This window comes from Dendrobates tinctorius, unplaced genomic scaffold (assembly GCF_039654945.1).
Source record: "Dendrobates tinctorius isolate UK_male_01 unplaced genomic scaffold, ASM3965494v1 ptg000245l, whole genome shotgun sequence".
NCBI lineage: Eukaryota > Metazoa > Chordata > Amphibia > Anura > Dendrobatidae > Dendrobates > Dendrobates tinctorius.
The window spans coordinates 1958671-1974132 of NW_027361912.1; positions in this window are offsets into that span (position 1 = coordinate 1958671).

A 15462-nucleotide genomic window follows, 5' to 3' on the forward strand; every position below is an offset into this window, starting at 1 on the left:
ACGTAACGGCCCTGGCCATGCCGACTGGACCATGCATCAGTTGTGAGGTGCACCTTTCCGCTCACTGACTGCTTGAGTGCATGGACAATGCGGTCTTTCACATGATGGTGGAGGGCTGGGATGGCTTTGCGAGAGAAGAAGTGGTGACTGGGTAGGTCATAGCATGGTACTGCATAGGCCATGAGTTCGCGGAAAGCTGTGCTTTCCACCAACCGAAAGGGCATCATCTCAAACGAGATTAGTTTGGCAATGTGGGCGTTCAAACCCAGTGTACGCGGATGAGAGACTGAGTACTTTCTTGACCTACTCATAGTGTCTGGGAGGGTGAGCTGGACTTGAGAGCTGCATATGGTGGAAGTAGCGGTGGACAGGGCGGACTGAGAGAGGGTTGATGATGGTGATGGAGTTGGTGTTCTTTCTGATGGCCTAGAATCAGTCTTTCGTTGATATAACAGTGGGATTCCCTGACTGCTGTGGTCTTGCAACGACACCTCAACATTTGCTGCTGTGCTAACCGGTGGGCTTACAGTGGGGGAAACAATGTAGCGTTGCTGACTACCTTCGTTGTGATCAGTTGCACATGTGGCACTTGAGGTTTGGTGTTGTGTCCACGCTTGCAAGTGCATGCTGGTTAAATGTCTAAGCATGCAACTGGTATTCAAATTTTTCAGATTTTTCCCTCGGCTAAAGGTCTTTGCGCACTTCTTACAGATAACCTTGGCCTGATCATGAGGATTTTGTTCAAAAAAGTGCCACACTGCACTCTTCCTACTTTGGCAGACATTTTGCGGCCTAGCACGCTGTGATCTTTTGACCCTCTGGACAAGCTGTCCAGCAACTCTTTTGATGTTTGGAACCTGTCTTTGGAGTGCTCCGGGCCTGCCAGATAACAGCTGTTGCGATGTTGATGTCTGCTGTGGATGCTCCTCATCTGAGCTATTGGAAGCAGCACCCTCTTCCCCCAATGGATGCCAATCTGGGTCAACAACTGGGTCATCCATCACCTCCTCTTCTATGTCATGTGCACCTTCCTCTGTGTCACCGTGTATGGTGGTATAGTGTGCGGGAAGGGGCACCTGAGTCTCATCAGGGTCAGAATCTGGCTCTGTACACTGCGAGGACAATGTAGTGCTCTGAGTGAATGTACCAGCAGAATCATCCATCAGCGGCTGTGCATCAGTGCACTCCATGTCAGATTCATCTTGGCCTGGGTAATTCACCATTTGACTTGATAATCCAGGCATGGTATGTGAAAACAGCTCCATGGAGTAATCAGTAGTATGGCCTGCGTCATCCTTCAATCTTGGTTGGGGTGAAGGACACAAGGAAAGGTGTGGTTCATGAACATGAGCCTCCAATGACGACTGAGTGCTTTTACTTTTTACAACTGAAGAAGAGGAGGCGATAGAGCTGGAGGCTGAGTCAGCAATGTAAGACAAAACTTTTTCCTGATGCTCTGGCTTTAAAAGCGGTTTGACAACTCCTAGAAAACTAAGCGTTCGAGGCCTTATGTAGCCAGGCGATGACGCAGGGTCAGCACCTCCTGCATTCGGTCCTATTTTGCTCTTGCCACTACCATCAGATCCACCACCAACACCATCATTACCAGCTGCCAACCCCCGCCCAATTCCACGGCCTCTTCCACCAGCCTTCCTCATTTTTGGTAGAAATGTAGACAAAATCCAACAAACTATATAGTAATATAAAACAAGGTACAAGGTGTCTATAGGACAGGGGAGATTTTGAATTTCTGCACACACTTGTGGACAGTGGACACTTTTGGATTGTGTGAGGCCCACTGATATCTGAGCGCTATGTGACAGGCTCGATGGCACTGCTGTGACAAAAGTGACTAGAGGATAAGGGAGATTTTGAATATCTGCACACACTTTTGGACACTGGACACTTTTGGATTGTGTGAGGCCCACTGATATCTGAGCGCTATGTGACAGGCTCGATGGCACTGCTGTGACAAAAGTGACTAGAGGATAAGGGAGATTTTGAATCTCTGCACACACTTGTGGACAGTGGACACTTTTGGATTGTGTGAGGCCCACTGATATCTGAGCGCTATGTGACAGGCTCGATGGCACAGCTGTGACAAAAGTGACTAGAGGATAAGGGAGATTTTGAATTTCTGCACACACTTGTGGACAGTGGACACTTTTGGATTGTGTGAGGCCCACTGATATCTGAGCGCTATGTGACAGGCTCGATGGCACTGCTGTGACAAAAGTGACTAGAGGATAAGGGAGATTTTGAATATCTGCACACACTTTTGGACACTTTTGGATTGTGTGAGGCCCACTGATATCTGAGCGCTATGTGACAGGCTCGATGGCACTGCTGTGACAAAAGTGACTAGAGGATAAGGGAGATTTTGAATATCTGCACACACTTTTGGACACTGGACACTTTTGGATTGTGTGAGGCCCACTGATATCTGAGCGCTATGTGACAGGCTCGATGGCACTGCTGTGACAAAAGTGACTAGAGGATAAGGGAGATTTTGAATTTCTGCACACACTTGTGGACAGTGGACACTTTTGGATTGTGTGAGGCCCACTGATATCTGAGCGCTATGTGACAGGCTCGATGGCACTGCTGTGACAAAAGTGACTAGAGGATAAGGGAGATTTTGAATTTCTGCACACACTTGTGGACAGTGGACACTTTTGGATTGTGTGAGGCCCACTGATATCTGAGCGCTATGTGACAGGCTCGATGGCACTGCTGTGACAAAAGTGACTAGAGGATAAGGGAGATTTTGAATATCTGCACACACTTTTGGACACTGGACACTTTTGGATTGTGTGAGGCCCACTGATATCTGAGCGCTATGTGACAGGCTCGATGGCACTGCTGTGACAAAAGTGACTAGAGGATAAGGGAGATTTTGAATATCTGCACACACTTTTGGACACTGGACACTTTTGGATTGTGTGAGGCCCACTGATATCTGAGCGCTATGTGACAGGCTCGATGGCACTGCTGTGACAAAAGTGACTAGAGGATAAGGGAGATTTTGAATTTCTGCACACACTTGTGGACAGTGGACAGTGGACACTTTTGGATTGTGTGAGGCCCACTGATATCTGAGCGCTATGTGACAGGCTCGATGGCACAGCTGTGACAAAAGTGACTAGAGGATAAGGGAGATTTTGAATATCTGCACACACTTTTGGACACTGGACACTTTTGGATTGTGTGAGGCCCACTGATATCTGAGCGCTATGTGACAGGCTCGATGGCACTGCTGTGACAAAAGTGACTAGAGGATAAGGGAGATTTTGAATATCTGCACACATTTGTGGACAGTGGACACTTTTGGATTGTGTGAGGCCCACTGATATCTGAGCGCTATGTGACAGGCTCGATGGCACTGCTGTGACAAAAGTGACTAGAGGATAAGGGAGATTTTGAATTTCTGCACACACTTGTGGACAGTGGACACTTTTGGATTGTGTGAGGCCCACTGATATCTGAGCGCTATGTGACAGGCTCGATGGCACTGCTGTGACAAAAGTGACTAGAGGATAAGGGAGATTTTGAATATCTGCACACACTTTTGGACACTGGACACTTTTGGATTGTGTGAGGCCCACTGATATCTGAGCGCTATGTGACAGGCTCGATGGCACTGCTGTGACAAAAGTGACTAGAGGATAAGGGAGATTTTGAATATCTGCACACACTTTTGGACACTGGACACTTTTGGATTGTGTGAGGCCCACTGATATCTGAGCGCTATGTGACAGGCTCGATGGCACTGCTGTGACAAAAGTGACTAGAGGATAAGGGAGATTTTGAATTTCTGCACACACTTGTGGACAGTGGACAGTGGACACTTTTGGATTGTGTGAGGCCCACTGATATCTGAGCGCTATGTGACAGGCTCGATGGCACAGCTGTGACAAAAGTGACTAGAGGATAAGGGAGATTTTGAATATCTGCACACACTTTTGGACACTGGACACTTTTGGATTGTGTGAGGCCCACTGATATCTGAGCGCTATGTGACAGGCTCGATGGCACTGCTGTGACAAAAGTGACTAGAGGATAAGGGAGATTTTGAATATCTGCACACACTTTTGGACACTGGACACTTTTGGATTGTGTGAGGCCCACTGATATCTGAGCGCTATGTGACAGGCTCGATGGCACTGCTGTGACAAAAGTGACTAGAGGATAAGGGAGATTTTGAATTTCTGCACACACTTGTGGACAGTGGACACTTTTGGATTGTGTGAGGCCCACTGATATCTGAGCGCTATGTGACAGGCTCGATGGCACAGCTGTGACAAAAGTGACTAGAGGATAAGGGAGATTTTGAATCTCTGCACACACTTTTGGACACTGGACACTTTTGGATTGTGTGAGGCCCAATGAATATCTGAGCGCTATGTGACAGGCTCGATGGCACAGCTGTGACAAAAGTGACTAGAGGATAAGGGAGATTGGATTGCTTTTAAAAAAGCAGTTTGCGGAGCAGTGGGTAAACAGCAATGCCAGCCTGTCAGGAAGCCTTAGAAGGCAGCCCAACAACCAACACCACTGATACACCACTATATAGCCTCCCCTTGCACTGCACACACAGTGACTGGTGTGTTGTGCAGGCCAAATTGCTAGCAGCAGAAGCAGGTTTTTTTTTCTTCTCAGCAGGACAAAAAAAAAAAATTGGGATTGCTTTTAAAAAAGCAGTTTGCGGAGCAGTGGGTAAACAGCAATGCCAGCCTGTCAGGAAGCCTTAAAAGGCAGCCCAACAACCAACACCACTGATACACCAATATATAGCCTCCCCTTGCACTGCACACACAGTGACTGGTGTGTTGTGCAGGCCAAATCGCTAGCAGAAGAAGCAGTTTTTTTTTCTTCTTCCCTGCCTAACGCTCTCCCTACAGAATCAGCAGCAACCTCTCCCTATACTAAGATCGGCAGAAGTAAGATGGCGGTCGGCGTGCACGCCCTTTTATACCCCCTGTGACGCCCACCAAAGCAAGCCAATCACTTGCATGCCCTTCTGAAAGATGGTGGTGACCCGTGCCTATATCATCACGTTGCCCACAGTGTCCGTGGATCCTGATTGGCTGAAAAAGAGCGCAAAACAAACTTTTGAAACGCGACTTTGGCGCGTAAGTCGCCGACCTCGTGGCCGACCTCATCCTAGGGTCGGGTTTCGTTTCATGAAACCCGACTTTGCCAAAAGTCGGCGACTTTTGAATTTTTTCGACCCGTTTCGCTCAACTCTACTTGGCACCCAATTGTAATTTCAAACTGATGTTAATTTATTAGTGAAAATAATCCAAACCTTCATCAGTCATTAGAGTCTAAAGAGATGTGCAGCGCTGAGAAGGTTGGTAGAGGTCCTGGTCGTCCTTTTGGAGATTTTACACCATTGTGCTAGGATATTATTATTATTATTATTTATTATTATAGTGCCATTTATTTCATGGCGCTTTACATGTGAGGAGGGGTATACATAATTAATACAAGTACAGTAATCTTAAACGATACAAGTCATGACTGGTCCAGGAGGAGAGAGGACCCTGCCCGCGAGGGCTCGCAATCTACAAGGGATGGGTGAGGATACAGTAGGCGAGGGTAGGGCTGGTTGTGCAGCGGTTTGGTGGATCGGTGGTTACTGCAGGTTGTAGGCTTGTCGGAAGAGGTAGGTCTTCAGGTTCTTTAATCCCAGGTCTGATCTCCAAGTATGTGGTTCAGGTTGCAGGATCTTTAGAAACAGAAGGCATAACATTTTCAGCATCTATGATACAGCTTTATGTCCAAAGTGGGAATGTTCGTTACAATGATAGATTTTGTTTGTTAATGCACTGACATCTACCTACAAATCCTATTTGTGTTGGTGATTTCTGCCTTCAGTTTAGTTTAATTATACAGAAGAAAATTCCCAGCCTGAAGCACCCAGCGGCCCCCTATAGCTTCGTTAAGCACGCACACCGCTCATTGCCATTGTTGTAGAGGAGGAAGGAGACCTGACAGATGACACCCTCGACGTGCCCCATACAAGATAATGACAGTCTTCTTGGTAAAAGACAATGTGTGTGTCAGGTTCAGAAGACCAAATGCAGAGAATATTTGGCATAACCATAGCCCTCATTCTTGGAAGCATTTCTTATGTAACCGAAGCTGTGGTGTTGTTTTCTCTCAGCCTAGTCTGTCCTATCAATGCATTACTAATGTGATGTACCAACGTTTAGGGGTTCAAGGAGTTCTCTGCTTTGGACAATCCCAAAAACATTTTTATTATTAGGTATCATTCTAATGGGCTTCTCAGTAATCACCTGTAATCTGGAAAGGGATTGTTACATTTCCCTACAGCTGTGAGACTATGGAACTCTCTGCCGCATGGTGTTGTAATCAGTGATTCATTACTAAAATTTAAGAGGGGCCTGGATGCCTTTCTTGAAAAGCATAATGTTACAGGGTATAATGTTGTGAATTCGCTTTCTGGCCTCCCTCTGGTTATTACTGAAGGTAGTGGAGCAGGTCAGGTTGACAGAAGGGTTGCAAGTTCTCTTTCTGGGCTCCCTCTGGTGGTTACTGGAGGTAATGGAGCTGATCTGATTGACAGAGGCTTGCCACCTGATAATGAGGATGACGATTGGAGATCTGGGGTTTCAGATTGGTATTTAAGACAGCCAACTCCTTATATCCCTGCTGGTGATTTTCTTCCTGTGCCTCCTGAGGTCTGATGTCTCCAGCTCTGTCCCTGCATGTTCCTGCATGTTCAGCTAAGTGGTTCATTTGGTATTCTGTTTGCATTTGATCTGGTTTTGTCTATCTCTGTTTTGTGTGGGTCAGCCAGCTCCGGTTGGGGCTGTGCTGAATCACCGCCCATATGTTACTGCTTGTGCCAGTTTGTTTTGTCCCCTGTTAGATTGGCCTCTTTTTGCTCTGCTTTCAGAATATACCAGAGTGCTCATATAGTGGGTGAAGTCGTGCGACTTCAGTGTTTTTGTGCATCAGACGTGTTGGACTTTTTGCAGCGATTTTTGCGTGATTGCAGACAGCGTCTTTCCTTTCCTGTCCTGTCTAGTCGTTGTAGGCCCCATCATTTGCTCAGTCTATTTTCCTGCCTGCGTTTGTATTTTCATCTTGTCTCACCGACAATATATGTCTGGGGACTATCTATTACTTTGGGGTCTGCTCTGGGGCAGTTTAGATTTCCCCTTTCTTGCTTTAGGCTCAGTTATCTCTCTGGCTGTGCCGAGGCATCTAGGATCATCGTAGGCACATTCCACGGCTACTGCTAGTTGTGTGGATAGGATTAGGGGTCTGCAATCTGCTTAGTTACCAACCTCTCTGGTTTTCTGTGGCTTAGCCTTGGCCTGGTCTCCTCCTCGGTGACCCAATCATAACAGAATCACCAGCCTAACTTTAGACTCTAGGGTACTCTAAAGAAGGAAAGAATTTTAAAAAAAAAGTGTCAGAATTTTTTTTTTTCATATATTTTTTCTTTTTTTTCCTGGGGCTGCAGGAGGAGATTTTATTTATTTTTTCTTTCTCTAAATGGAGACTAAGCAATTGTCTGATCGTGTGGAGCAGCTCGCTGGTGAAGTGTGGGGAATTTCTGCCTATCTCGCTCAATCATCTGCTGTTGAACCAAAAATCCCTACTCCTGATGTGTTTTCTGGGGATCGGTCTAAATTTTTGAATTTTAAGAATAATTGTAAACTACTTTTTGCTTTGAAACCTAACTCATCGGGGAGCTCTGTGCAGCAGGTTAAAATTGTCATTTCCCTGCTGCGCGGCGATCCCCAGGATTGGGCCTTTTCTTTGACACCCGGAGATCCTATTCTGGCTAATGTGGATGCGTTTTTTCAAGCCTTGGGGTTGTTGTATGATGAACCTAATGCTATTGATCAGGCTGAGAAAACCTTATTGGCATTGAACCAGGGTCAGGATTCAGCAGAGTTATATTGTCAAAAATTCTGAAATAGGGCGGTCCTTACTAAATGGAATGATGATGCCCTAGCAGGTCTCTTTCGGGAAGGGTTTGGCAGAAACCATAAATGATGTTATGGTGGGATTTCCTGCTCCCTCTGGTCTAGACTACTTTATGTCATTGGCCATTCAAATTGATCGGCGCTTACATGAACGTAAAACTACACGAGAGGCGTTGCCGCCTTTCGAACGAACGTCTGAACCCATGCAATGTGATAGGGTTTTGTCCAGGGCGCGACGTCAGGAGTTTAGAAGGCATAATAAGTTGTGTTTTTTGTGTGGGGACGCCTCTCATACTATTTCTGTCTGCCCTAAATGAGAAAAGCGTTTTGCTCACACATTTGCGGTGGGCAGTGTACAGCCTAAGTTCCTTTTGGCAATTACCCTGATCTGCTGCTTGTCTACATTTTCCGCTAAGGCTTTTGTAGATTCAGGAGCAGCTTTGAATCTGATGGATTTGGACTTTGCTAAACGTTGTGGTTTTCCTATGATACCCCTCCAGACTCCTATCCCTTTGAGGGGTATTGATGCTACTCCTTTGGCGGAGAATAAATCCCAGTTTTGGAACAAGGTGATAATGCGGGTCGCCCCAGACCACCAAGAAAATTGTAAATTTTTGGTGTTGCACAATTTGAATTATATTATTGTTATGGGTTTTTCTTGGTTGCAAACTCATAATCCTGTTTTGAATTGGAAATCTGTGTCTGTGGTGAGTTGGGGCTGTCAATGTGTTCTTAGTGACACTCCTGTTTTCTCCACCTCTCCCAAGTCGCATGATATTCCTGATTATTTGGCTGATTTTTCTGATGTGATTGGGATTATCATGTGGAACATGTCCGGACTATGTTCCGAATTTTGAGGGAAAATTCTCTGTATGTTAGGGGATCGAAATGCCTCTTTGGTGTACAGAGGATTTCATTTTTGGGATTCATTTTGTCCCCATCTGCTATTGAAATGGACCCAGCCAAGATACAGGCCATTTATGATTGGGTTCAGCCCACTTCTTTGAAGGCTCACCAGAAGTTTTTGGGTTTTGTTAATTTCTACCGTAAATTTATAAGTAATTTTTCTGGTATTGTTAAACCACTGACTGATTTGACCAAAAAGGGTGCTAATGTGGTGAATAGGTCTCCAGAGGCAGTCTCGGCATTTCAGGAGCTCAAGCGGAGATTCACTTCTGCTCTGGTTCTACGGCAACCTGATGTCTCATTCCCATTTCAGGTGGAGGTAGATGCTTCTGAGATTGGTGCAGGAGCCATTTTGTCCCAAAAAGATTCGGTGATTTCTAAGATGAATCACTGTGCCTTAATTTCTCAAAAATTCTCCCCATCTGAACGTAACTATGACGTGGAGAATCGGGAATTGTTGGCCATAAAATGGGCATTTGAAGAGTGGAGACATTGGTTGGAGGGAGCTAGACATCAAGCTAAGGTCCTCACCGACCACAAGAATTTGATTTATCTTGAATCAGCCAAACGCTTGAATCCTAGACAGGCTAGGTGGGCATTGTTTTTCACGCGTTTTAATTTTGTGGTCTCTTTTCTTCCGGGCACTAAGAATGTTAAGGCGGACACCCTTTCTAGGAGTTTCTTTGCTGATTCTCTTGATGTGACCGAACCTACTACCATTCTAAATGAGGGTGTAGTTCTTTCCGCCATCTCACCCGATTTGAGACATGCCCTGGAGGAATTTCAGGAGGACAAACCTGAACGTTGCCCTATGGGAAAATTGTATGTCCCTGACCAGTGGAGGAAAAGAGTAATGTCTGAAATTCATTGCTCCGCGTTGGCTGGTCATCCAGGTATTTTTGGTACCAGAGATTTGGTGAGTTGGTCTTTTTGGTGGCCTGCCTTATCTCATGATGTCAGGAATTTTGTGCAGTCCTGTGGGACTTGTTCTCGGTCCAAGCCCTGTTCTCATTCTAGTGGGTTGTTGATGCCCCTGCCAGTGCCCGGCCGGGGCTGTGCTGAATCACCGCCCATATGTTACTGTTTGAGCCAGTTTGTTTTGTCCCCTGTTAGATTGGCCTCTTTTTGCTCTGCTTTCAGAATACACCAGAGTGCTGATATAGTGGGGGCAAAGTCATGCGACTTCAGTCTTTTTGGGCATCAGATGTGTTGGACTTTTTGCAGGGTTTTTTGCGTGATTGCAGACAGTGTCTTTCCTTTCCTGTCCTGTCTAGTCAGTGTGGGCCCCATCATTTGCTCAGTCTATTTTCCTGCCTGCATTTGTGTTTTCATCTTGTCTTACAGACAATATATGGGGGCTATCTATTCCTTTGGGGTCTGCTCTGGGGCAGTTTAGATTTCCCCTTTCTTGCTTTAGGCTTAGTTATCTCTCCGGCTGTGCCGAGGCGTCTAGGATCATCGTAGGTACGCTCCACGGCTACTGCTAGTTGTGTGGATAGGATCAGGGGTCTGCAATCCGCTTAGTTACCAACCTCTCTGGTTTTCTGTGGCTTAGCCTGGGCCTGCTCTCCTCCTCGGTGACCCAATCATAGCAGTACACTTACTAGATTCCTTGATAGGGCGCTGAGCCAGGAAACTAGTCTGATTGCTGTATGTGGAGTCGGGAAGAAATTTTTTTCCCCAATGTGGAGCTTAGTGTTTGCTGCATGGTTTATTTTTGCCTTCCTCTGGATCAACATGTTAGGGCAGGTTAGGATAGGATATGGGTTGAAACAGATGGACTTAAAGTCTTCCTTCAATCTTAAAAAAATACTATATTACCACCACAGGAGAAATAACGTATTACAGGCACAACGGAAAAAGGTCCTCCAAAGACACATTGTGTCAGTAAAATACAAGCTACTTAGCTTTAGCAGATCCAAATCAACTCTGTCAAGGACTTGTGCTATGGCTAAGGGAAAAAAAAATGCTCAAGTTGTTGTTGGTCAAGTCATTGGGTAAGATTACTTAAACTGTCTAATGCTTAGACAATGTAAACGTAGACTAGATAGTCTTAAAATTTAGAAAAAAAAAACTGGAGTCTCCTTAGGTTGTCTTGTCTACTGTTACTCGACCTATTATTTGACCTAATTGCACCAATAATTTGTGCCAAATTTTGGTGCACAGTGTTCAAATGGTGCTCCCTAGGTGCTCTCTTTCCTAACAAAAAATACCTTTGCCCTGATAGGCTATACCTCTTTGCTTACTGCATTGGAAAAAGTGTCCAAAACATAATACTTGTTTTGGGTCCAAAATTAAGCCATAACTGTGGTGCATTTAGATTTGTAAATTTGCCCAATTGTGTTAACGTAGTTCGTGTCTTTTATAACTTTGATGGTTGGTAAAGGACCCATATCTATTCTGGCCCAGATTACTGTCAGTCCCTCCCTAGTTAGAAGTTAGCACAAAATTTCTGAGCTACAGTACATATCACATAGATGAACATTTCCATCCAAAAATTTCTAAATTCCCTGGGACCGATATATGAAATTGTTGATGTCAGAAAACTGTCATAAAACATTTTGAATAGTTGCTAAACTTATGTGCAAAAATTTTGCAAGATTTGGCTTTTTCACAACTTGAAGCCATTCCGCCAAAATGGGCGAAGCAGGAAGCTGCGGAGGAACCGAGGCATGGCTACAGCTGTCCATCTAATTTGGCAAAAGTGCTTGCATTTCTTAAGCCAGAAATGCTACTCCCCCACTAGAAGTAAGATTTTTGGTGAGGTGAATAGAAACGCCAGTCTTGATGAATCAGGACCACCAAATTCTTGTCTGTAACCATGTTGCTAAAAATTCTACTCAGTAGTAATTTTGCTGTATTTTAATATGGGTTTCATGCCATTTATCTTACTACTTAGAAATTGCTGAATCAAATTTTTCTCAAAAAATTATACATTTTTGAATTTAAGTAATTTTTTTTTCCTGTAGGATAGAAATATCTGGGAATCCCTTTCTACCACAAGTTCAAGACTTACTTTCTCAGTAACTTAAGTAATTGAAGGTGTTCTTTTACTATATATTTATATACATGTAAGAAGTATTATTTATGTAAGGAAGACTGTTTAAGAATGCCGTTGACCCCTAGTACGATTATGGAAAATACATTTTCCTGAACAAGTAAGAACTTTGGAAAAAGTCATTGGGAGTTTGGCATCTCCTGTGATTGCATGACTGGCCTTCACCCTTCACCGCAAGCCCAGCTATCACTGTACCAGTACTGAGAGGGACCATATGTGTCGGAGAATTAAAAAAAATACGGCCTTCAATGGGCTATTGATACTGAATGATAATTCCCAGAGCGATTCTGAAGAGTCTAATTGTTGTGTAACATCAATCTTGGAGGCTGTACACATAGGACTTTATAGAACTTTCTTCCCAGAAGAGGACTGTACAGCGACAGGACTTTTTGCACATTTTTTATACTGTTTTTTTGACAAGGTTGAGAATTTGAAAGGTTGAACTCTGACATTTCTAGAATAACTTTACCTTTAGCTTGTTGCTTCCTTTTTTATATTTAACCAAAACAGGGTCTTAGCTACACAGTCATAATTAAAATGATATGAGGAGGTAAAAATAGAATTGTTTTTTACGGTTCTTAAAGGGACTGGCCTACAAAAAATATAATATATCTTTACGGCTCATAAGAACTGGGTTCTCACGTCTCACATTTCAATAGATAGTGCCATTTCTTGTAGTCTCCTAGCGACTGAACAAAATGGTTAGATGATCCTGGGTTCAAATCCCATCAAGGACAACACCTGCAGGGAGTTTGTATGTTCTCCCCGTGTTTGCATGGGTTTCCTCCGGCTTCTCCGGTTTCCTCCCACATTCCATAGACATACTGTTAGGGAATCTAGATTGTGAGCCCCATCGGAGACAGTGATGATAGTGTCTGTAAAGTGCTGTGGAATTAATAGCGCTATATAAATGAGTAGAATAAATAAATACATATTGTTTGTGAGCAATCCCCTTTAAAGGACTATCATGTTTTTGCTTCCTTATATTCCATCAGCTAAGGTTATTCTATTCCTGGAAAACATAGCAGATTTTTTTTGTATTGTTTTGGGTACTTTTAAGCTGTTCGTTAATAAATATGATTTTTTTTAAATTGTAGAATACCTAAACAAAATTTTGACCTTTATTTTTTTTATTTTACCAGCTTTTGATACCATAACTTTTTTTTGTAGTTTCTTTTTTTACATGTACAAAGATACCATCAACTTCTATTTAACATAAATTTTTTTTGAGCCCTCACTCACAGGCAAGTATTTGCTAACTACCTGCCAACCTCTGAATGCACAGAATGGTCACAGATTGCTCCTGCCAGTGATTCTTCCCCTTCCGCTGCTGTCATGTTGACACAGCAGCGGCTTCTCTGCTGCTTTGCTCTGTTGATGAGGTGTGACTGCATGCTCCCCGCTGCCTAACTTTGGGAAGCCAACTGTCAATCAATATGATGTCTGCAGTACTGCCCCATTGACAGAGGAGCCTGCAAAAGCAAGAGCTGCTCAGTTGACATGGAGCAACCTGATCGCCGGCAGGAGCGGTCAGTGTCTGCTCTGTGCCAGTGCTGGATATAACAGGCAGGTAGTTAGCATTTATCTTCCTGTAGGTTATAGTAAAAAAAAAATATAGTCCTCATAACCCCCTTAATTGGAAGAGGAATTTTGCGGAGACCAAAACAAAGTGCAACTGGTACTCTCTATGACTCTCTACCACATGGAGGCGCTATTTGACAGTATCTGGAGTGGACACCATGTGCGGACCAAACAGGAACCATTCACATAGCTATGGGTCTGAGAAATGGATTCACATGGAAGAGTCACAATTCCAGAAGACTTGATGAATCCTCATCAGTTTAGCATAAATGAAAAACATCTGAAAATTGTCAAAAACGGTATTGATAAATGACTCCATTTTGAGGAGGGTTATCCAAAATTTGAAGACTTCAGTTTTTAGCTAGCATTATTAAACTCTATGGTCCAAGTATGAGATCCAACAACAGGGTCATCGAGAAGCGCTACACATTTCTGTCTAAAGCAGCGGCTTGTAAGCTAAGAGGCCTCGTTATGTCATATCTGGACATGTTTATTTAACTAGCCTTCATTTACATAACTCTCCGGCACTTAGGGACAGACACTACTGTCTACAACGACTGCTTATTTTCAAGTTTCGAAAAGTTGCCTAACAAATTAAAAATCCAGAGCAGATAAGATTACGCCTTCCAATTTAAGAAAGCGAATCGTGAAAAATAAGTAGACTGTGAAATTTTACAATATTAAGTGAATATCAAGGAAATGTTTCAGCTGTCATGTGATTGCACATAAACATGACAGGAAAAGTTCAAAAATGTCAGAACACCTTGTCATCGTGCCAATGTTCTCAGAAGAAGTGGTAGCTGATGTACAGTAATAATCCTATGTTACATATAATTCTAAGGCGATGATAAACTCGTCTCGATTTCCACAATAGCAATTAGTGTCAGCGATAATTTGAGATATCTATGGTATCCACTAAAGTTCAAGGTTCTGGAACTAGAGTGATACTGGAAGGTGTAAGGAATTGATGAAAGAGTACTGAAGATGTTTCGTATGTACAGTGTACAAAAACACCATAAGAAAAGCTTGAAAATTTTAGTTCAAGAAAAAAGACTGACAGAGACAAGATGGATGGGCAAAATTACAGAAATGAACAGGTCATTGAGAAGTCTGAAAATACAAACAGAGGACAGGAAATACTGGAGGAACATATGGTCACCAGGAGGTCAAACACAATGGGCTCTTCTTTAGATAATCCAGCTAGACAGAAGAAAAAAACAAGACTTGGAAATATATAAAAACTTTGGATATGTTTTTGCCCATGCTGGCCTCTGGTAGACCTATAACCATTCCCTTATTGGTTTCATAGCTTTAAGGTTAAGGCTAAGTACACACGTAGCGGAACTCTCGCGGAAATTACCGTGAGAGTTCCGGAATTCCATTCCCGCGATTTTCCCGCGGAAAAACTATCATTTTGCAAGCGTAATTAGCTTGCAAAATGCTAGCGTTTTCCAAGCGATCTGTAGCATCGCTTGGAGAACTGATTGACAGGTTGGTCACACTCGTCAAACATAGTGTTTGACAAGTGTGACCAACTTTTTACTACTGAGGCCGCCTATGCAGCATCAGTAGTAAAAGATAAAATGTAAAAAAAAATAAAAAAAATAAAAAATGTTATTCTTACCTTCCGACGTCTCGCGCAGCCTTCCTGCCTCTCTCCAGGCTCTCATTCCCAGTAATCCTTTGCGAAAATGCCCGCAATGACGTCCGTTCTAGCGGGATCGCGACGTCTCGCGGTAATTCGCGATGACGTCGTGCGAATGACCGCGAGACTTCGTGATCCCGTGAGAACGGACGTCATCACGGGCATTTTCGCAAAGGATTACTGGGAACGAGAGCATGGAGAGAGGCGGGAAGGCTGCGCGGGACGTCGGAAGGTAAGAATAACACCATTTTTTATTTTAAATTCTATTTTTTACAGGGATATGGTATCCAAAGCCCGGAGGACAG